Below are 23,033 nucleotides of genomic sequence, written 5' to 3'. Positions count from 1 at the left end.
AGAAGGAAAAACAGTGTCGTGAAAGTACACTGTCACTTGAAGGCCATATGTGCATGGTGAGCAGTATGACGCAGTACATTTCCCCCTGTGTCTTGTTTACAAGGCACACTGGGAATGACAACCCTGTTCCTCCTAAACTACTGGAGGGTCCCACAGTGACGATCCCTTTTTTTTTTTTTTTTTTTTTTGAGACAGAGCGTGTGCAGGGGATGGTACAGAGGGAGAGGGAACATCCTAGGCAGGCTCCACACCCAGCGCAGAGCCCAAGACAGGGCTTGATCTCACGACCCTGAGATCATGACTTGAGCCAAAATCAAGAGTCGGACGCTTAAGCAACTGAGCCACCCCGGTGCCCCCATGACAATCCCCTTAAAAAGCGTACATCTCATGTGTGTACCTGGAGGAAGCATTAGTGCAATCAGGGCTCACATGTGGCTATAACTTGCTGCCCTTGCTTACTGTGGAATCAAGGAAAATTCATGGTTAAGCAACAAGGGAATGAAGGAACATCTCAGGTGCTAAAAATGAAGAGTGAAATGAAAATCAAAGTTTCAAGTTAGTAACTGAGCTATGGCAGCTCTGGGGGCCTTTGCCTATTTACAGCCTCTGTGGCGACAACAGATGACGCCTGGGTGATTCCAGGATGATAGCAGGATCCTAAGCCCCTGTCCAGAGCTGGACCCCAGAGGGCTAAACCCTCTGTATAAAAGGTAAGCTAGGTAAACTATCTCTGTTTGCTCAGAGATGCTGGGCTGGGAGTCCATGGAAGCCAAGGTGACTAGAGTTCAAAGGAAGCAGAAAGCTCCAACCGAAAACTGAGGTAAATACCTGCAAACAAGCGTTTGGAGATATTGAAAATGACAGAGTAGGCAGTTAGCTACATAGGAGCCCGAGGCAAGGGCGGTGGTAAACAGTGGTTTTTGTGATCCCCCCCGCCCCGCCGCCAGCTATCAGACCAATAACAGCAGGTGTAGAGCGCGCACTCTCCTTCCCAGCCCATGTCCTACAAAAACGCAGAGTCTTTATATTTACACTGCGGTTTTGACAGCCTCCATCCCACCCAGGGGGAAGATGGCCATGAGCCTTGGAGAACCCCGTAGGGCCAAAAACTCATCTGACGGGTGAGAGGAGTCCCTTAGATGATTAGAAACCACCTCGGTCGGAGCCCACCCTCGCTATGACCCACAATCTATTACACACCCCTAATCCAGTGAGGTTGCCCCCTCTGGGCGGGCCGTTCTCCCACCTTGAGAGCGTATTGTCCTTCATAAACTGCGTGCTGCTTGCTGCCTTCCTTCTGGCTGTCTCTACTCGAGCGCGGATCCTTTCGTAGGGAATCCGAGCACCGAGACTCGCATTCCCACAGCGCTCAATCTCCCTCTGGTAGCAAAACCCCTGGATGAGATCCTTCCAAGCCAAGAATGGAAACGGACTCTGCCTCACAGGAGAAACGCAGGAGAGGTCAAACGCAGGAAGGCCACGAAACAAAAGCCCTCTTTTCGAGCCTTCTACGGAACCTACGGTCAAGAAGACCTCATACTGCCGCCTGTAAGGGTGGATGCAGGGCGGGAATGTAAACTGGGGCGGCGGCTTTGGAAAAACTCAAGCCTAGAGAAACAAAACCCTCAAACCCAGACTAAGGCTCTGAGAGACTCCCCGGGAGGATGCATGTGGCTGCAGCCCCCGCTCCACCCTTTCCATCTTCACGCTCCGGCCCGCCGGCGTGCTCCCGCTCCCCGCAGCTGCCCTCGGGGATGCCCGCAACCGCTGCTCGAGTCCGCCACGGCGCCAGCGACGGCCAGCAGCGCGCAGCAACCCCGCCAAGGACCGGCGCCGGCCGCGGACTCTGCCCGCTCGCCGCCCGGGGTCGGCTGGTCCTCCGGCGCCGGCGGAAGTGGCTCCGGGGCGGGGTCTGCGCACGCGCGCTGGGGCCGCTCTAGGACTTCGGGAAGACGTCGGATTCTGTGGTTGCTCCGCCGCTGCGCTGGGGACAGAGAAGGCGGGGCGGGTCCCAGGTGGCACCTCCTGTCTTTCCTCTCTTCGGTCCTTGACGCAGGAATTGCGGAGAGGCCCTTCTTTGCCAGGCCGGTCGTAGATACAGCGGTGACAAAACAGCCGCGTCCCTTCCCCGCGGATCGTAAATCCCTGCACCTGTTCCAACGTCGTGGAGGCTTGGCGCTCCTGAAGGTGGGGGGCTCAGCCCGGTGGGATGGGAGTGGCTGACGTGGGCTGGCTGGTACCGGTGCTGGGACTGGGGGTGCCCCCCGGTATGTGACGAGATCGGATTGGGTGGCCAGGGCCCGGCAGGCGGTGGAAGCAGGGGACAGGAAAGGTGGGAGGACGGCGGAGGTTGCAGGGAAAGAGCCCCGAGGTTGTTGGTGAGGCAGATGGCAGAGGAAGGCTCAGGTAACAAGTCCTCAGATTTTCTGACTTGAGCGACTCGGCCCACCAGGGTCCTGAGAAGAAGAGCCGTCGGGGAGGGGCAGGCGAGGAACCCAGCTCCGAGTGTGCAATGCCTGGAGCTCACCCGCAAACACGGAGACGCGATCTGCGGTAGGCAGGAGAATCTGGGTTGTGGGCATAAATGTGGGGGGTGGGTATTGACGCCTCTGCTACCACTGGAACACACAGGTCACCCAAAAAGACTGTTGAATGGGAAGAGGCCCTTGTGCCCCTGTGGCTTCTTAAGGTCTGAGCAGTTGAAGAAGGTGCCATCTTGGGGTCTGAGAACTGTTGGGGTGGTCCTCAGTGGTAAGGGCCTTAGAGCCCATGGAGCTGGTTCTGTAGAGACCCTCATGGGGGGGAGGCCATCAGGACCCTAATGTTGCTGAGGACTAGTGGGATCCGTGGAGAAGGAGAAAACAGAACTTTACTTCTGGCAGATAAAGTAGGCATCTTTTGAGGGGTTCTGCATGGCTGTGGTAGAAGATGAAAGCCACAGCATGAGCTCAGAAGCTACATGTCAGAGCCTGGGTCTCATCACTGACTTAAGGAAATGCTATCTCCTCAGCACTCAGAACTCACAAAGGTTTGTTTCCCTGTGGGCCTTAACCTGGTAAAATGCACTGACGATGACGACAGTATCGGCCACCCACTGAGCACCTGCTAAGTGCCAGGTGGTGCCAGGCAGGTATTAACATCACCATTTACAGGTAAGAAGACTGAGGTTGAGGGGTTACACAAATGATCTGTGATTATATAAGTGAACCCACATCTGTCTGTCCACCCCCCAAAGCCCCAGACTTTCATAATGGATATAGTTGGTCATCTGTGCGGACAGAACAAGAGATTGCGGGTGTGTTACTAAATAGTTTGGAGTCACTCTAAACCTTCTTCAACCCTAAACTTATTGCCCAAGAGGACAAGAGAATGTAATTTTACTTTAGTAAGTGGAAGCCTGATCACTCATCAGAGAAAGTCTGAGGAAACCTATATGCAGCTTAGATTCCACACCTCAGAGGAAAGAAAAGGGACACATAAAGAGCCAGACGTGGGCAGACACCATCCAAGCTCTGTCCCAGGGCAGCTGTGGCTGGGCAGTAACAGCAGTGACTACACATGTGACTTGATCCTTATTGTGGAGATGAAGCCGCACTGTCCATGCTCAGAGCCACTGAGAGTTGAACCCTAAGACCCACTTGCCAAGTTCTGACTCCCTGCTTCCCTGGAACCTTGTGTACAAAGAAGGGTGCAATCCTAGTGGCAACACTGGTGCTGCTGACACCCGACAGGCTCCAGCAGGACCCACATTTGTGTCCTAGTTCTCTGCTCTTCTACGTCTACTTCCTGGAATATAGGAGGCGTCTCAGCACAGGAATGAACCAGTCTTCAAAGCTGAGGAGCCGACCTGGGCTGGTGAGCATGTCTCTGGATGGCCTCCCTACTGGCTTTCCATGCTCCTGACCAGACATAGACCCCACTCAGCCACAACCTGGATGAGATCTTTACTCTCAAGTCCCACGAGAAGGAAACAGAGCATGAGGTTTGGGTAATCAGGAAATTGATTTACAATCTCTGAGTAAGCCTCCATATTACGCTTGGGTGGCAGGTGAGATGAGCCACACAGAGTACCTCCCAAGACGCCTTCACACCCCACATTCCTATGCAGCCTGAATATGAACTCTGAAATCCTCTGTGGGCAATGCCTCCCTCCTTCTCAAAGACATCCCAAGGCTCCCCAGCTTCTAGGACTGAATCCACACTCTCCAGGAGAGCCTGAAAGGCCAGGCCCTGCCCCACTTCCCAGTCACATTCCCATCTTGCCAGCATCTGGGAAAACAGGATTCTTTCTTTTCTTGTGCTACTTCTGCCTTCTTATGCCATCATCCTTCTTCAAAGCCTTGTTCCAGTTCTTCCTCATCAAGCCTTCCTGACTACAGCCACTATTCCCACCGTGCTCCTGTGGTACACACAGCAGGACAGATGGTGGGGAGAAAGCAAGCCTTCCATCAGCGACCTAAGGAAGTGCCTGTTTGTGACAACATCTACTTCTCCTTTCCCTGTGAGGAGCCTGGAATTGAGGGCAAGACTCAGAAATCCCCCCACCTCCTTCCTTTTTGACAAGTGTAAGGCAACAGCTTGCTCTTTCCACCAAGGACTGGGCGCGTGGAGCCCTTGAGCACGTGTGATGTGGGCCTGTTTGCTCTCATTGGGCTCCTCAAGAGGAGGCCCCAGAAGACAGGCGCACTTGGGTCAGTCTGTGCCACTGTCTGGTGGCGAAGGAGGGCTGGGCACACGCAACAGCCAGGTGCCTCTCCAAAGGCTTTCCTCCTTTCTCCTAGGATTGGGCCTAAAGGAGGAAATCTAATCTGAAACTACTTTTTCTCAGGGCACCTGGCTGGCTCAGTTGGAAGAGCATGCGACACTTGATTTTGGGGTCGTGAGTTCAAGCCCCATGGTGGGGGTAGAGATTACTTAAATAAATAGATATATAAACAACAACAAAAAAAGAAACTATTTTTTCTCTCATTAAACTTTGTCTTAATGGGTCTCAAAATTCTGTGACAGATTTTTGGTCAAGTTGTTTCAACTAAAAAGTACTGAAAAAAAAAAAAAGATCCACAAAACATTCTCCTTTCCTTCTTAAGGTTTTATGAATCATTGTAATTATGAACCAGTCTTTTACTATTCAACTTAAATGGCCAATTGTGGCAGTTCTGAGATGTTCTTCCACCTGTGGTTAAGGATGGATTTGCAGGTATTAGGGACAATATTTCTTTAGCCTACTCTGCTTTCTGAGAAGACTGGGTGACCTTGCCAGCTCCAGCAGCCTTCTTGTCCACTGCTTTGATGACACCCAAAGCAACTGTCTGTTTCATGTCAAGAATGGCAAAACAACCTGGAGCAGGATAGAGAAGTTCTCAACACACAGGGGTTTCCAGGAACCATATCAGTGATGGCAGCATCGGCAGATTTCAAGAATTTGGAGTAATCTTCCAGCTTTTTCCCAGATGGTGATCCATCTTCTTCAACTCAGCAAACCCGCAGGCAGTGATCTGTGTGACAACCCTGCAAAGTGCATCGGCAGCACTGATTTGGCCCAGATGGTTTCACGATTACTACCTGAGCCATGAAGCCTGCTGCCTCCATGGGTGGATCATGTCAGCTGTCCCCAGCCATACTGCCACGGTGAACATCTTTGGGACGCAGGTTCTTGACATGGAAGCCCACACTGTCCGCAGGAAGAGCTTCACTCAAAGCCTCATGGTGCAATTCCACAGACTTAACTTCAGTCATAACATTGACTGGAGAAAAGGTCGCCACCATGCCAGGTTTGAGAACACCAGTCTCCACTCAACTCACAGGGAGAGTACCAATACACCAATTTTTTAACATCCTGGAGGGGCAGACACAGGGCTTGCCGGTTGGACAAGGTGGTGGTAGATGCAGCCCTGAGCTTCAAGCAATGTGGTTCCACTGGCATTGCCATTTTTATAGGTGACTTTCTATCTCTTCTGGCTGTAGGGTGGCTCAGCGAAATCCATTACGTAAACAGCAACAATTAGTTGTTTCATACCCTGCGTCTAAACCAGAAGGACATGCTCATAGGTCTGCCCATTCCTGGAGATACCTGTTTCAAATTCATCACCAGCAGCAGCCACAGTCAGGAAGCACAGTCAGCCTGACATGTGCCTGAAATCATGTTTTTGGTAAAGTCTCTGTCCTGGGCAATCAGTGATGGTCATGTAATACTTCCTGGTCTCAAGTTTCCAGAGGGAGATATCCATGGTGATACCACACTCTCATTCAGCCTTCAGTTTGTCTGAGACCCAGGCATCCTCAGCCCTTTCCCATCTCAGCAGACTCAGATTTTTGATGGTTCTTTTGTTGATCAGATCACATTTGTAAATCAGGTGGCCAAGAGCAGTGGACTTGCCTAAAGCTACATATGCAAAGACAACAATTTTGATAGGAGTCTTTTCTTTTCCCATTTTGGCTTGGATTTAAGAGTGGTTTTCATGATGCCTGTGTTCTGGGAGCAAACTCATTGCAGAAAAAGTCGGAAACATTTCAACGATCGTGTTGTACAAACAACCAACTGTTTAGTTATATCTATAGTTTGAAGTACTTTAATGACCTTATTGTATATATCGTTTAATTGAGCTTATTTTGGGAGGCTTGATTTAGAATGAAGTGTTCACTGTGGCCCGTACTTCCATTGGTTCACTCTGATGAAAACTCAGGTGCTACATGGAGGTGGGGTTGACACCCGTTCTACATGCTTCGAGGTTTAAGAAACTTGGTATAGAAATGTAGGAAACTGTCCCAGTCCTCATGTAGGTTTCATGAAGACCCTGAGTCATTGCTCATCATTATTCAGGATGAAAAAGCAGCTCCAGGGACCCAACACTAACTCTAGCAATTTTGCCCTTTTCTATGAATCCACTTGGAGACTTGTTTCTCTGCCTGCTTTTCTCTGCACATTGTATTCCGCTCTTTGGGATTAACCACATCATAGATCACTAGCCTCCCCTATAGACGGTGTGAAAATTAGTAAAAGGAAACCTCACTTAGAATGGAGTCCGGGGGCCAGCAGGGGGAGCGCTCCTGTCAATTACACACCCAACAGGGACCTTCCAAGTGGCTACTGCTTCAGCTACCACTTTACTGCCCCTGCCCGGGCAGGAGGAAGGTTTCCTGCTCCCCTGGCAGCAGTGGAGCCAAGGAGGACAAGCCACTACACTTCCAGCTCCCAGTTTACTCCCGGACTTCTAACTGACAGCAGCACCCAGCTCCCCCTTTCCTCTGCAAAAGAGCTCTGCTCTCCTTTGCTCTGCAGACCTGCCTGTGGATTTGCCAGAGCTCGCTTGTTCCAGGTTGCAATTCCCTGCTGTTCCCGAATAAACCCATTTTCGCTGGTAAAATAACTGGCAGTTTTATTTTTAAGGTTAACATGGGAATAAGGCTATCCTTTTCTCCATCCCACACCCTGGTCTAAAGGCAACAGGCCACTTATAGAGCATTGCCCTCCATGGATGAGAATTGTTGGGCAGTTTGTTCAAAGGGAGTGACTGGCAATGGTGGGCGCCCAGAGTTTCACCTTCTGCCCACAACACCAAACCTCTCTTGAAAACAAAACAAAGACAAGAAAAGCCCCTCCTATCCATCACATCCTCTGTGAAGTATCTGATTGCAAATAAGGTGTGAGTTCCAAGTAAATGCTTTGCCGGCATTCATTACATCCACAGAGTTCTCTCCAATAGGAACTCTCAGATGTTGTATAACAAGCAACAGTGAAAGGCTTTCCCACCTTTGTTGTATTCCTGGATGTGTCTTCTTCCTGTGTGAAGTGTTTCCCTCTAGGAGGGAATCATGTGGTAGTGCCTGAGGCCAACTCACACTGAGAGCTTGACACATTTACTGAATTCACATGTATTCTCCATGGTATGAATGACCTGATATCTAAGAAGTACTGAGCTCTGACTGAAGGATTTCCCACATTCACTACATTCACTTCTCTCCAGAGTGTGTTGTGTGCTGCTGAATCAAGTGTGACATCTGAACAAAGCCTTTCCTGCGCTTGGTACACACAAGGGTTCTCTCCAGTGTGTTCTTTGATGATTGACCAGTATGTCTGACCAAACACACCTATCACACTTACAGGGCTTCCCTTCAGAATATATACTCTGATGGTGAATCGAGTGTGGTGGCTGACTGAAGCTTTTCCCACACTCTTTACATTCAAGTGTTCTCTCTTGTACGAATTCTCTGATGTTTAACAAGCTTTGCTGTCTCTCTAAACCCCTTGTCACGTTGATTACAGTTTCTCTTCACTGTGAATTTTCTGATGTTGTATGCAGATTGAGTCTTGATTAATTTTCCCCATACTCCATACACAGGTAGGCTTCTTCCTCGTACGAATTTTCTGGTGCTGAGCAGGTTGTGAGTACTTGCTGCAAGACTTCCCACACAGATTACATCCACTGAGCCCTAACCCACTGGGACCTGTCTGGTGTGCGTTCTGGATTGAATCACATGGAAAGCATCTGCCATGTATCCTCTATTGACCAGCTCGCGCTCCTGCTGGGTCCCTCTGAGGTGCAACAGGTTTGTGCCTAGAGTCAAATTTTCCCCAAATTTCCTACGTTCCTGGCATTTCTCTGGTCTATTAGTTTTTGGTTTTTTGTTTGTTTGGGTTTTTTAAAGATTTTATTTATTTGAGAGAGAGAGACAAAGGAAGAGGGAGCACGAGCAGGGGAAGGGGCGGAGGGAGAAGCAGACTCCCCACAGAGCAGGAAGCCTGATGCGGGACTCCATCCCAGGCCCCTGGGATCATGACCTGAGCTGAAGGCAGACACTCAAGTGACTGAGCCACCCAGGTTCCCCTGGTCTATTACTTTTGAGAAGGAAGCTGAACACTTGCCCAGAACCTCTCCTTTGGGGAAATGGCTTCCTCCTGGCCTTTACTGTGATTTTTTTCCCACAAGTGTTCTGCTCTCATCTCAGCCCCACAAGGTTGTTGAAACTCAAACACCTCTGGATTTACCATTAAAAATTTTTGTGAGTTACTTCTTATAATTCTTCTTCAGAAGATTTCTCCTTTGGAGTTGACTGTTTGTGCTTTGTCTTGACCTGAGAATCTGAAACAAAGAGTAAAAAGTTAAAGCTTCCTTGTGAAAGGAGAAAGAAGGTAGTTACTCTTATGACTAAGCCAAATCTAGTTTTCATGCAGCTTGTACGTCAGCCTGATCAGAGCTTTATCCCTTCTGTTGAAGACTTTATTCCATTTTATCTCGAATCAGTTAGTTGTTTGTGCCCATCCTCCTAGCTGGACCTGAGAATCCGAGGGCCGGTGCTTTCTCGTACCGGTCTCTGCAGCGTCTCAGTGACACCGCACAAAGCAGGTGCTGACTCCAAAGAAGCTCGCGGATGCGTTTCCACAGATGTTCGCGGAGGGCCTTCCACATGCCAGGCGCTGCTCCAGTGCGGGGATTTGGTGATGGCTGAAGACCTTGTCCCCTGGAACCGACATTCTAATGAGGAGACTGACAATAAGCAAATAAATACATGACAGCAGATCAGGTAGGGACAGAGAATTCCTTTGAAAACTGGAATGTTCTCCCAAACCCAAATGCAAATACCACAAAGACAAGGACTTGGCTTTGCTTGCTCTCCACCCCAACACCTAAAAGAATGCCTGTACACAGGCGGCATACACAAACCATTTGTTGCACGAATGCGTGAAAGGATGGGAGGCATGTTGCAAATGTAAACACAATGCAGAGTTCTGTTTATACAGCTGACCCTTGAACAGCACAGGGCTTGGGGCACCAACTTCCCATGCGCTTGGAGATCCACATACAACTTTTGACTCCCTAGGAGCTTAACTACTAATGGCCTGCTGTTGACTGTAAGCCTTACCTATAACAGAAACAATCAATTAACACATATTTTGTATGTTATATATTATTATTTTCTGTATTCTTACAATAAAGTAAGCTAGAGAAAATAAAATGTCATTAAGAAAATCATAAGGTTAAACTACTGAGATTACACCAAAATCAAAAACTTTTGCTCAGTGAAGGAAACCATCAGCAAAACAAAAAGGCAACCTACTGAACGGGAGAAGATATTTGCAAATGCTCTATCTGGTAAGGGGTTATTATCCAAAATATATTTTAAAAACTTAGTTCAACACCACCCCCCCCCAAATAATGCAGTTAAAAAATGGGCAGAGGACCTGAACAGACAATTTTCTAAAGAAGACATACAGATAGCCAATAGACACATGAAAAGATGCTTAACATCACTAATCATCAGGGGAATGCAAATCAAAATGACAATGAAATGCCACCTTTCACCTGTCAGAATGGCTAAAATCACAAGAAAAAAACCCAATAAGTGTTGGCGAGGATGTGGGAGAAAAGGAACCCTGTGCACTGTTGGCGGAATGTAAGTTGGTGCAGCCACTCTGGAAAACAGTGTGGAGGTGCCTCAAAAAATTAAAAATAGAATTGCCATTTGATCCAGTAATTTCACTACTGGGTATTCACCCAAAGAAAACAAAAACACTAATTTGAAAAGATATATTCACCCCTATGTTTATTGCAGCATTATTTACAATAGCCAAGATATGGAAGCAGCCCAAGTGCCCATCAATAGATAAGTGGATAAAGAAGATGTGGAGTATATACACAATGAAATATTACTTAGCCATGTTGCCATTTGCAACAACATGGATAGACCTAGAGGGTATAATTCTAAGTGAAATATCAGTCAGAGAAAGACAGATACTATATAATTTCACTTACATGTGGAATTTAAGAAACAAAACAAATGAGCAAACAAAGCAAAATAAGACAAAAAACAGACTCTGAAATACAGAGAAGGAGCTGGTGGTTGCCAGAGGGGAGGTGGTGGGGAGATGGATTAAATCGATAAAGGGGATTAAGAGTACACTCATCTTGTTGAGCAATGAGTAATGTCTAGAGTTGTCAGGTTACTATATTGGACACCTGAAAATAATATAACACTATGTTAATTTTAAAAAGGAAAAATCCTAAGGAAGAGAAAATTACGTTACTGTACTGTATTGATACTGTGTTTACATTGTCCAGTAGCAAGATGAATCGTCTGTCAGTACCCACATCAATATTTCTTATATGATACAAAACACTGTAGATATTATAGGTATTACTAATACTAGACAACAAAAATGAAAAGATAATGTGAAAAATTCGTATTTATTTACAGGTTTAACAATCTATGCACTGATAATGAAGCAGCAATGTGATTGCTTTATGGTTGCCTAGTATAACTGGTATGGTTACTTCACATTAGCTTAGTCTATACACCAATAAGTGAATTGTCGTAAAATATGTGTGGCATATAGTGTTATAGGCATATTCATAATACAGTATTGGAAACTGTTACTTAAAAAAAACCCACTTACCTGTGATGATAGGCTGATGCGCACTTTCTCCAACGAGGGGAGAGAGCAGTTCTTTGAAAGCGATGTTATAAAACAGAAAGCTGACACATTAATTTTATATTAAGTATCACTCACCTTATGCCTCTGTAAGGGTTGGCTGTCTGCTTCCACGCGAGTCTTGCCCACGATGTTCCGCCTGATGAATACTTGGTTGATGATGATGATGACACAACACGTCCCATGCAGCTCTCGCCGTTCAGTTGTTAGGTTTTCACGAGGACACACACGTGCACAGCAGGCAAGTCTGCTAACCATGCTGCGTGATGATGAGTTACTATTAAGTGGAAGCACATCATCCCCAAATTCTTCATCTTCCTTGACTTCACGTTGGGTGGGCTGAGAAGGAGGGGAAGCAGAAGGCTTGGCATTCTGTCTCAGGTGGCAGAGGTGGAGGAAGTAGACGGGGAGGCAGGGGAGGGAGGCACACTCAGTGGAACCCTCCAGAAATACGTCATCATTTCCGTCTGACTTTTTGGCTTTTTCATTTCTCTGAAGTGTCTTGTGTAAGTGCCAGTCTCTCCTCCACTGTTTAATTTCAGTGCCCGTGTCACAGAAGCGTCCGTGCTGTAAAAGAAGCCAAAGGCAGTCTTGCACGATCAGAACCCTCTGTTAGATCGCCGGTATCAGTCTGCTCTGCTGCTCGTACACCCTCTTCCTCATCATCTGGCACCGGTTCAGAAGCACTCACCTCCACCACGTCGTCTTCTGTCAGTTCCTCTGGTGCGGTGTCTGTTAGCTTTTGAATTTCTGCGAGATGCATATCTTGAAGCCCTTCACCCCTCACCTTATTCGCTACAGCACAGTCTCATGGTTTCCTTGACTGGCTCTGTTGTAAACCCTGTGAGGTCATGCACAACATGTGGATAGTTTTCTTCAGAAAGAATTTATCGTTTGGAGCTTGATGGTTTTCACAGCCTTTTCTATAAAAATGATGCATCTTCTGTGGTATAATCCTTCCAGGTTTTCACGTTGAGTTCATACTGGGGTTCTCTTCCATAGTGCTGACAAGCCTTTCCCTAGAGTACCATGTATAGTGAGCCTTAAAGGTCCTCATGACCCCCTGATCTAGAGGCTATGCTAGAGACACTGTTTGGGGGCAAGTAGAGCACTTTGATGCCTTCAGTGCTGAACTCATGGGGATCTGGGTGGCCAGGGGCATGGTCCAATATGAAAAGGACTTTAAAAGGTAGTTGCTTGGGGCACCTGGGTGGCTCAGTTGGTTAAACATCCAGCTCTTGATCTCAGCTTAGATCTTGATCTCAGGGTTCTGAGTTGAGGCCATACACTGGATTCCACAGCCTATTAAAAAAAAAAAAAAAAAGCAGTCGCTTACTGGAAAGGTATTTCCTGACTTCACAGACAAGCATTGGTGGAAACAATCCAGAAAATGGGTTCTCAACTAGCCTTCTTGTACAACCAAAAGACTAGCAGCTGGTGATTATCTTTTCCCCTCAATGCTTGGGAGTTAGAGCTTTATAGGTAAGGACAGTCCTGATCTTAAACGAGACTGGATTTGCACAAAGCAGTGGAGTTAGCCTTTCCCTTCCTGCCTTAAACCCTGGTGCTCGCTTCTCTTCCTTACCAATAAATGTTCTTTGTGGCATTTGTCCCCCCAGGATAAGACACTTTCATCTGCATGAAAAACCTGTTCAGGCAGATATCCTTTCTCAATGATTGCTTTTAAAGATTTTTATTTGTTTATTTGACAGAGAGAAAGAAAGTGCAAGCAAGGGGAGCAGCACAGGGAGAGAGAGCCTGATTTGGGGCTCAATCCCAGGCCCCTGGGATGGTGACCTGAGCCCAAAGGCAGACGCTCAACCGACTGAGCCACTCACGCGCCGCTCTCAGTGATTTTCTTGATGGCATCTAAGAGCTCATCTGCTGCTTGCTTCTGCAGAAGCTGTTTCTCCTCTTATCTTGACATTTTTTACGCCAAACCTCTTTCTAAAATTGTCAAACCATCCTTTGCTGGCATTAAATTCTCCAGCTTTAGATCCTTCAGCTTCTTTTACGTTAAGTTGTCATAGAGTGATGCAGCTTTTTCTCAAATCGTATCAGTCTATAGGTATGCCTTATAGCAATCTTGCACCCACATAAAAGCTGCATTTTCAATATGAGATTTTAAAAAGGTATTTTGCAAAAATTGCAAGATTGTCACTCCTCCTGTTATAGTTGCAGCAACAGCTCCATGAATTTCCTTCTCTCTCTCTCTAAAGTAAGCTCTATGTCCAGTGTGGGGCTTGAACGCACAGCCCTGAGATCAAGAGTCACATGCTGTACTGACTGGGCCAGCCAGGCGCCCCCCTTTTCTCTTTTTAATGTGGTCCTTATGCTGGACTCATTTATCTTGAAATGGTGGGCAAGTGCAGCTGCAGACCTCAATCTACAGTACATATTGAGCATTTCAACTTTTTCTTGTAACATCATGATTTTTTTTCTCCTTCTTGGGTGCACATTCGGCATCATTAGTGGCAGTTCGTACGGGTCCCATAGTGTTATTGAAGGTTTATAATGTTGCACTAAATACAATGAACAATACATGAGAACCACGAGAGATCAGTTCTTATTGTGATACATTTACTGGAGAGACGATATGCTGATATAGAGTGATTAATGTCACATGGTGTTTTCAGTGGGTCCTTGAAACACGAGCTCACCACAATAGGAATAGGAGGTGGCCAGTATTTATCCGAGTAGTATAGTAGGTACTGTTAAAAAATAAAATTTGGGGCACCTGGGTGGCACAGCGGTTAAGCGTCTGCCTTCGGCGTGATCCCGGCGTTCTGGGATCAAGCCCCACATCAGGCTCCTCCGCTGGGAGCCTGCTTCTTCCTCTCCCACTCCCCCTGCTTGTGTTCCCTCTCTCGCTGGCTGTCTCTCTGTCAAATAAATAAATAAAACCTTAAAAATAAATAAATAAAATAAAATTCAACCAAGTAAATTTGAAGATCTAATTGGCTTTATTAGGTGATTTGTGAATCAAGCATGTAGCAAGTAGAGGGGAGCTCCAAAGGGTTACAGAAAGGGAAAGGTTTTTGAAAGCAGAACAGGGAAGTCATGAACAGGAAAAAAGTATTATTTTAGGTTAGGTCACCTTCACTTGGGGACAAAAAGTTGGTATGTGGATTATCTCATCTTCCTTTGGGGGATGGAAAGACCCATGTAACATTACATTATTGGTACTGACCGGAAAATTTCTGACCAAGACTACATTTCTGGGGCAGGGTGATAATGCAATTAGGTTAGGTATTAAGCCCTAGTTGGGGACTGGGCCGAATATGTCCTTTTGGGCCTGTAGCTTTCTTTTTATCAGTACTGCAGTAGTTTTATGCAGTTACGATTTAGGTCACTTAGACTTCTCCTGACTGCGGATGGCACCATGTACGGTCTGTGAATATTTGTGTGCATAAGTTTTGACAAATTTTAACTTTTTAAAGTAGATTTGTGTGTATTTTATGATAGCAAATGATAAAATAGACTAGTACTTACATATATTTTATACATTCTTGATATACCTAACATTTAAATTTTGATATTTCTAGGCTACAGTTTGTCTGCCAAGTTTTTTCAAATCGTCACAAATCTCCAAAAAATTTTCTAATACATCTATTGAAAAAAAATCCGCGTATAAGTAGACCCACACAGTTCAAGCCCCTGTTGTTTGGGGGTCAACTGCATACATTGTGAAACTGAATAAAGGAAACTCTGTTAAGATGGCTTTGGGAGGCCAGCAGAGGGAGCTCACCACTCCTCGCGGCCTTTTGGAGACCCAACAGAAAAGAGATTGTACCTTGCAAGTAGATATGACTTTCTACACCCTTTCCTCTATAAAAGAGCTTTGCTCTCCTTTGCTCTGCGGACTTGCCTATAGTTTTGCTTTAGCTTGCTTAATCTGAATTACAGTTCTCTGCTGTTACTAAATAAACCTATTTTTGCTGGCAAAATAACTGGCAGTTTTATTTTTAAAGTTAATATTGTTAATTATTTGTAATCTTTTACTTAACAGAACATAATTTTCATTTTGCCTTGGTAATGATTTGCACTTCAATTGTTTCATCTGATGTTAAATTTCCACCTTGGTTTTATTTGGGATCATTTCTCCCACTAACATATATTTTTCCATACTTTAATTTTATCCATTATATAAATACTTTCACCCATGTTTGGCAGGAGGTGGGGATGGAGAATGGAAACACACTACTAGGTCTACATCTTTTTCTGGGAAACCTTCATTCACCCTTTCACTTCCCAGTTTACAGTTACCGAGAATGGTGAAGGGCAAAGGATTATGGAGCAGTCTTTGGCCACCTCCCAGAAGCCCTGAAAATAGGTGTTTGCATCTTTCTAGGATATGTGGACATGTATTATCTGCTGTCTTTAGCTAAAATACTAACATCCTATTGTGTTACATGCAGATGACACACAAAGTCACATCCTCTGAGCCCAAAACTTGGACGTCCAGTGCTCCCATCAATAAAAGCAACTCAGACTCAACATGTTGGATGATCCTGACAGGGCAACCAGATGACAACAGGAAAAAGTACACTGGAGTTAGCAACCAGTGACCTAAACAGGGATGTGTTCCATGGAGTTGGAGGGTGAGAAGAGAAGGGGATGTCTGAGCAGCACAGTCACCAGGGAGCCTGAGGGGGGGATGTGGAGTTAAAGGAGTCTTTTGTTTTGTTTTGTTTGTAGTGAAAACTATCAGAGTGTATTTGTATGCTCATGGAAACAGTTAAATAGAGAAAGACAAACAGATGATTAGGACAGTAGATAGCAGAATCCTTGGGAATTCAAGAGGGAGTGGGTCCAGTTCACCAGGGGAGGGACTGTCTTAGGTAGGAGCCGGGAAATAATGCTTGTACATCACCAGGAGGGAAGGTGAAGAGCAGGGGATGGATGTGGGTGGCCCTTTGAGTCTGGTGATAAGAAGAGTTTTGGTCTCACCTGGGTGGCTCAACTAGAGAGGCCTGAGAAATTGTGATGGTCATTGGAGAGTGAGAGACTTACCCTACTGGAGAAAATCCCAAGATTGCAAGGAGGTGTGAAGTACTCGTTTTAAGTTTCAGGTGAAGCCAGCCAGCCTGGTTGTGTGATGTTTCTGCAGTGGTCGTGATGGGGAATGGCTGGGTCCATCCGGGGTGGGTTTTCTCAGGTGCCTACGGCGGAGAGGGAGCTAGAAACAAAGTAGCAGAGACCACTTGTCCCCGCGTATGGGTGTGCAGTGTGAGGATGGTCCGCATGGGAGGTGTGCGCGTGGTGAGCTAGTCCGCGGCCGGGTGCTCCCGAAGAGAAGCATGCGAGCCGTGGGGCGCGCCGTGAGCGGCGGGACAGGAAGGAACCCCGCTGACGGCTTCGGAAAGGGAGCTTCCAGCCCTTTGCGGTTTCTTGAGAGCGGGATGCAGGGTGTGGCCACAGACTGGGTGGTGTGGGCTTCTGTGTTCTGTTGTGGGAGAGTTTCAGGCTGTTCAGCTTCCAAATGCAAGTCAAATACAACTTTTAGAAATGGAGGTAGGTAATAATGATTTTTAAAAGCGTGACGAACAAGCTAGACGCATTAGAAGCTGCGGGAGAGAGCGCTGGTAGAGATGAGGCTGTACGTTACCGGGAGTGAAGAATGACTGCAAAACGATGGGAAACACAGGCCGTCCAACCTGTTTAACAAATGACGAGAGAGACTACGAGAATGGAGAACCAATATTTTCAGAGATAATGGCTGATAATTTCCCAGAATCCAGGAAAAGGGAAATCTGAGATTCAGGGGTCGGATATATGATTTCAGGAGGTAAATTACACCAAATCCACACTGAGACGTCCGAAACGATAACTGCGCCACCGAAGGGCAATGGAGAAACTCCACAGCGACCGGAGAGGAAAGGTCCACAAGGGTGCGGACCGAGGGACGCGGAGGAGAGCTTCGGCGTCACCTGAGGAGTGGACGCCTCGCCCGGCGGGCCCCACCCCACGGGGCTCTCAGAGACCGCGCGCGGCCCCGCGCTCGCCTTGTGGGCGGAGCCCCCAGGACCGCGCTCCCGGCTCCCGGCAGGCCGCGCGCGCTCTCGGCTGGATTCCGGCTCCCGGCATGCCGCACGCCTGCGCACGCGCACCGGGTTCGTGGCGGCGCCCCCTGGCGGCGGGAGCGGGGAAGGGCGGGGGCGGGGCCGGAGGCGGGGGGTTGCGCTGGTGACGGGAGGACGCGCGGCTGCGGCGCACTGGGCTGGCGGCTGCAGCGGCGCAGGACGCGGACCGAGAGTGCTGTGGCGGCGGCGGCGGCGGCGGCGGCGGCGGCGGGAGAGCCGCAGAGAGCTCGGGCGCGGAGCGCGAGCCGAGATGAGGGGCGGTGGCGGCGCGGCCCGCGAGCAGCCGGCCGGTGAGAGCGCGGGCGGTGGGCGGTGGGCGGCGCGGGCCAGGAAGATGGCGGAGAGGCCGGCTCTGCGGCCCCTGCCCGGCCTCGAGGAGGTCCCCGGCCCGGCCGTGCGAAGATCCAGGCCCGCGGGAACCGAGGGGGCGGACGGGGCCGCAGCGGGGGCGGGGAGCGGAGGACGCGTGGGTGTGCCGGGCCGGACTGGGCGGGGGCACGGGGCGCGAGGTGCTAGGGGCCAAGGCCGCGCGGGGGCAGGGTGTGAGGTGGGTGTGAATGTGCCTGGCCCGAGGGTGGGCGTGAGTGCGAGTGTGCCCGGCTATTGGTGAGTGTATGAGTGTGCCTGGCCATGGGTGAGTGTGGGTGTGAGTGTATCAGGCCGGAGGGTGACTGTGAGTATGCCCGGCTGAGGGTGAGCGTGAGTGTCCCCCGACCATGGGTGAGTGTGAGTGTGCCCGGCCCGAGGGCGGGCGTGAGTGGAGTGCAAGGGCCTGAGTGTGGGGCGTCGGCGCGGTTTGCAGGGCTCGGTCGGGGCGGGGTGCGGGGGCGCTTTGTCCCGGCGCAGGGAGTCGGGACGCGCGTCTCTGGGTGCGGGCCGTGGCCGCAGGGCCTCGCGGACCTGGCTTCTGCAGCACGGCGGGCCGGGGCGCTCTGGGGCGCAGCCCTGCGGGAGCTGGAATTCCCTCTGTTGCTTCCCGGTTGCGGGAGTGGTGTGGGTGGAGGCAGTGTTCTTTGCCGAGGGCAGCGAGTGAGGCAAGCTGTGCATCTTGGGGGTCAGGACGTCTTTTATTTTAAAACGTGCAACGGGCTGCGAGGCCGCGGCAGCTGTGGGTGTGTTACATGCTGCTCCCACCAGCAGCTGCTGTGGGCGCTGCGCAACCTTCAACAGCAAAAATGCAGCGCCCTCCCCCCGCCTCCGTTCCGTGTCGTAGGGTTTAGCCAAACCTCCAGTGACCTCTGCAGAAACCTACAGTTGCAAGGCTTCGTGTTCCTCTTCTGGTGTAGACAATAGGAGATTTGTCTTTGAAGCCAGTGAGAGGAATTAAACCCTTTGGGTCCAGGGTGCCTCTGTAAACAGCAGGTGGTTCCCGGTCAGCGGCTCCCCTTTCACAATGAGCTAGGTGTGTTTCTCCTCGCTGGGGGAGGGGAAGGAGATTTGATAGGAGGTGTGACTGTAAAACAAGGAGACTCATTTCATAAAGCGTCCTGGGCGCAGACTTGATGACCCTCAAAGGCTTGCTCGCTGAATGAACAGAGGCCAGTCGGTCTCTCTGCCCGCACTTTGTCTAGTCAGCTGTCTTGCCAAGAAGCTGGAGAACAGAGTGGAGAAGAGGGCGGGTTCTGGAGCCAGACTGCCTGCCTTTGAGTCCTGACTCCTCTGTTTACTGGCTTTGTACTCTGTTCCTTTGGTTTCTCATCTGTAAAATGGGAACACAAATGATATTGGCTTCCTAGGGTAGGTTGTGAGGACTCAGTGAATGAACACTCACACACTTTGTGTCAGGTGCCATGTAAGTGTTGGGGTTATCACTGCGGGGTCTGGTTTCCAGGGCCCTGCTGCTTGGCTGCTGGATCTTCAGTTGTCTGCTAACGTCACCGTCTTGGTTTTACATTAACTTAAAGCGTTTGACTCTCTTTTCTTACACAAGCAAGCTGGGATCATATATGGAAAACCAAGTCTTTATAAAGGTAAATGAGGAACCGATCTTATGTACTTAGATACATTATATATCAACTGTTATGGATTTGTAATATATAAGTTGTTGTATAAAATTTGTTTAGAAGAAGAAAGCTGCTAACGAGCCCCTCTGAAATCCTGTAGTACTTATTGTCCTTGGGGGTTGGTAGCGTTGTTGCAGACAGCAATGAGATTTCGAGCAGTTCTTGGGAAATTCTCCGAATTTAACCACTGAAGCTATTGTTGTTATACTTCACTTAACAGTGTTATCCTTGAAATAGTAAAGATAACTTATTAACAAACTTAAATGACAGTGAGGACATAAGCAACAGAGTGAGAATTTGGCATTACCAGTTCCGTAACTTGCTGTTTTGCTAAGTGTGGGAAGAAATAATTTTTTTTTAAAGATTTTATTTATTTATTTGACAGAGACAGCCAGCGAGAGAGGGAACACAAGCAGGGGGAGTGGGAGAGGAAGAAGCAGGCTTCTAGCAGAGGAGCCTAATGTGGGGCTGGATCCCAGAACGGCGGGATCACGCCCTGAGCCAAAGGCAGACGCTTAACGACTGCGCCACCCAGGCGCCCCGGGAAGAAATAAGATTTAACTTCAGAGCAAAGCAGGAAGAGTCCTCATTTCACAAAGAGATGATTCTCTTTCTCAGATCTAGGGAGAGTATCTTAGACTACTCTAGATAACTACATCTCATCTCCTTTAAATCTGTGACACTAAGACTTGGTGGGGAGGGGGAATCCTTTCCCTTTAAAGTAGAGTCTTTGGGCATTTGTGGGGTTTAGGGTGAGAAGGTTTAATGTTCAGAACAGATGGTGATGAAACAGCTTATGTGAGCAAAATTTAAAATATCTAAAGATAGATTTTAAAATGTCCATCCCAGCCTTTCTCCTGCGTGTGTGCTGGAATGGCTTCCCCCCCGAGGAAAAAAGAGCTTGCTTCATGCTCTGTCTGGGTGGTCTCACCCAGGCCAGTGGTCCCAGCCAGACTTCTCCCCTCAGCCTCAGAGTTGGAGCCAGCCTCCGGATGCAAAAGCCTTTTAGGCTTCTCAGACCCTGCCTTCTCTACTTCTGACCTCTGCTCTTGGGTGCTTTGGGACCATCATCTGGTTGGTTGCTACCTGGAAGAGCTTGGTGTCTTAGGTCCTCCCCCAACTACATCTCTTCGCTGTGGGTCCTACTCACGTACCTCCTGAGTAGTTACCAGATTTATCCTTCCTCAGATGTATCGTCCAGGGCCTGTGCCCTTTGCGTTATGGCTGTGCCTTCTGGGTGCCCTCCCTCTCTTCTGTCCTCCACGTGGCGGCTCAGGTGGTGTAGTGCAGAGGATTGGTTCCCACTCAGAGGGGATTTGTCTGGAGAAGTTTTTGGTTGTTCCAACTTGGGGATGGGTGCTACTGGCACTGCATGTGTGCAGGCTAGGAACACTGCTCAGCATCTTGTGGTATCCCAGACAGCCCCGCGGCCAGTCTCCCAGGCTGAAGAGCAGGCCCAGAGCGTGTCCAGCTGCTTGCCCCCCTGCCCTGCACTCCTCCCTGGCCTCACATGCCCCTTAGACTGTTCTTTCCTGTGTGTGTGACTCGCACTCTGCTGTCCAGTGACACTAACCAGTGCTACAAAGCCCAAGCCCTGCTCCACATTCCCCTATCCCCATCAAAACAAGCAAAGCTTGAGCGGCCCCTTCATCTCCTTTGACCCTCAATGGGGCTTGCCCAGGAGGAGCCTGTCCTGATCCCTCCCATCATACAGCAGCTTCTCCTTCTGCGCCCCATGGTGTTCTGAGCCGCGCCTTTGGTCACTGCACAAATGAGAGTTGTCTCCCCTCTGCACTGGGATGTCTTTGAGGGCAGGAGAGACCTTTGTATTCTCAGTATCTCTTTGCAACATTTTCTTAGGGCATTGACCTCAGTAGAGATGGTGGATTTGGGTAGGTTTCACCCCAGAGGAGGGTTAACACAGCAGCGGGAGCAGCTCCTTCTTTGTTTCCTCCATTTTGGCGGCTTACAACTATCCAGGGCCTCTCGTCTCTTGCTTTCTTAAGTATAAGTTTTTTATTCTCATAGATTCTCTTTATTTTTGCTTCCTAAAAGGTTAAAACATTTTCTTTTGGAATAGATAGCATATTCACATTCGCAGTTAGAAAATCGTCCTGTTTTTAACCCCAGGAGCCTGGTCCCCTTCCTTCTGGAGATACTTTGGACTTATAAAAGCAAATTCTTTTTTTCCTACCCTTTTCAAAAAGTTCCTGAACCTTGCCTTTTTTAAACTAAATATGTTTGGGAAGTCATCCCACATCAGTACATTTCCCGGTTCATTCCTTTTCATGGCTGCATTTGTCTTTGGCTACACAGAGGTGCTGTGATCTATTTGACTAGCCCCTACTGCTGAATACCGCATTTTGTGCAGTGACAAATCAGTTTGCAGGTACAGAGTTTCGTAATGTGAGAATATGCCTGTAGGACCTATCCCCAGAAATAGCACTTCTTTCTTTAATCACTGTTTATTCCATTAGATCAGGCTTTGCTCTTGCTTCTTCAGGTCATTAACTCTGCACTTCCTTTGGTCATTTATTTCTCCCAGTTATCGATACCTTAAATAATATGGTATGATCAGATTAAATGAGTTTCTCCATTGGAAATTGGCTCATTTTTCGTGTGTTCTTATGGGTGAGAGTGACTAGGAGAACCCTGCACACAAGCACCTGTATGGATGTTCACAGCAGCCACTATTGATGATAGCCAAAGTTGGAAACAACCCACGTGTCCATCAACACATGAGCACAAACAAAATATGGTCTGTCCATGCAACGGATTAGTTGGCAATAAAAAGAAATGAAGTACTGATTCATGCTACAGCATGGATGGATCTCTAAACATTGTGTTCAGTGAAAGAAGTCAGACACAGAAGTCCACATGTTGTATATTTTCATTTGTATGAAATGTCCAGAATAGGCAAATCCGTAGGTAGAAAGTAGATTAGTGGTTGCCAGAGCCTGGAGTTACGGATAAGAGACATGGGGTTATTTGAGGGGTAAAGAAAGTATCCTGTAATTGCCTGTGGAGAAGGCTGTGCATGTTTGTGAATATGTTAATATCAGTAGATAGAGTGTACACTTTAAATGGGTGAATTGTATGGTATGAGAATTATATCTTAGTAAAGCTGTTACAAACAAGAGCAACTAGAATTTTTCAGAAGGGAACATTCCAGGGTGGGAGCCCACGGGAGTTTTGGTGTTGACACAGTCCTGGGGTTGTGGGGAGAAGCCCAGAGGGCAGCATGGGGAGTGAGCAGTAAATCCCTGGTGGGTTTCTGAGCTGCCTGGTGTAGCTGACGCGGCTCTGGCCCTGCTGCGGACTTAAGCTTTGACTCAATCCCTGACCGGTGCAATTGATCACAGATAAATTGCTGAACATGTAAGCCCGGGCTTTTGTGTGTGGATTAGATGATGTCTGTCCTGCTGCAGCAGGACTGAGTTCTGGAGGATGCTGTAAATTACTGAGTGTTATATGTGTATAAGGGTTTTAAAAAGTAGTCTTAACACCAAGAGGCTGATG

General features: G+C 48.2%; 1 protein-coding gene and 2 long non-coding RNA genes across 4 annotated transcripts in view; 2 read left to right on the top strand and 1 right to left on the bottom strand.

The window, feature by feature from the left end:
- The first annotated feature begins 1,940 nt into the window (after window positions 1-1,940).
- Window positions 1,941-9,959, top strand: LOC130542914 (uncharacterized). The gene is made up of 3 exons (XR_008957817.1): window positions 1,941-2,553; window positions 8,340-8,547; window positions 9,269-9,959. It is a non-coding gene; the product is annotated as an uncharacterized LOC130542914 (long non-coding RNA).
- Window positions 8,613-17,465, bottom strand: LOC130542915 (uncharacterized). Its single transcript, XR_008957818.1, has 4 exons — window positions 16,442-17,465; window positions 11,507-12,730; window positions 9,307-9,459; window positions 8,613-9,080 (listed from the first exon to the last, which is right to left on the bottom strand). It is a non-coding gene; the product is annotated as an uncharacterized LOC130542915 (long non-coding RNA).
- A 192-nt stretch (window positions 17,466-17,657) lies between these two features.
- Window positions 17,658-23,033, top strand: part of ARHGAP39 (Rho GTPase activating protein 39) — a 101,294-nt gene continuing 95,918 nt past the window's right edge. For both annotated transcript variants that reach the window (XM_026488806.4, XM_026488805.4), the window contains exon 1: window positions 17,658-17,801. The gene's annotated coding sequence lies outside the window, so the exon portion shown is untranslated. The remainder of the gene's footprint in view (window positions 17,802-23,033) is intronic.

This window comes from Ursus arctos, unplaced genomic scaffold, assembly GCF_023065955.2.
Source record: "Ursus arctos isolate Adak ecotype North America unplaced genomic scaffold, UrsArc2.0 scaffold_6, whole genome shotgun sequence".
NCBI lineage: Eukaryota > Metazoa > Chordata > Mammalia > Carnivora > Ursidae > Ursus > Ursus arctos.
Note: the sequence above shows the minus strand (reverse complement) of the source record. Positions and strands in the feature narration are given on the sequence as shown.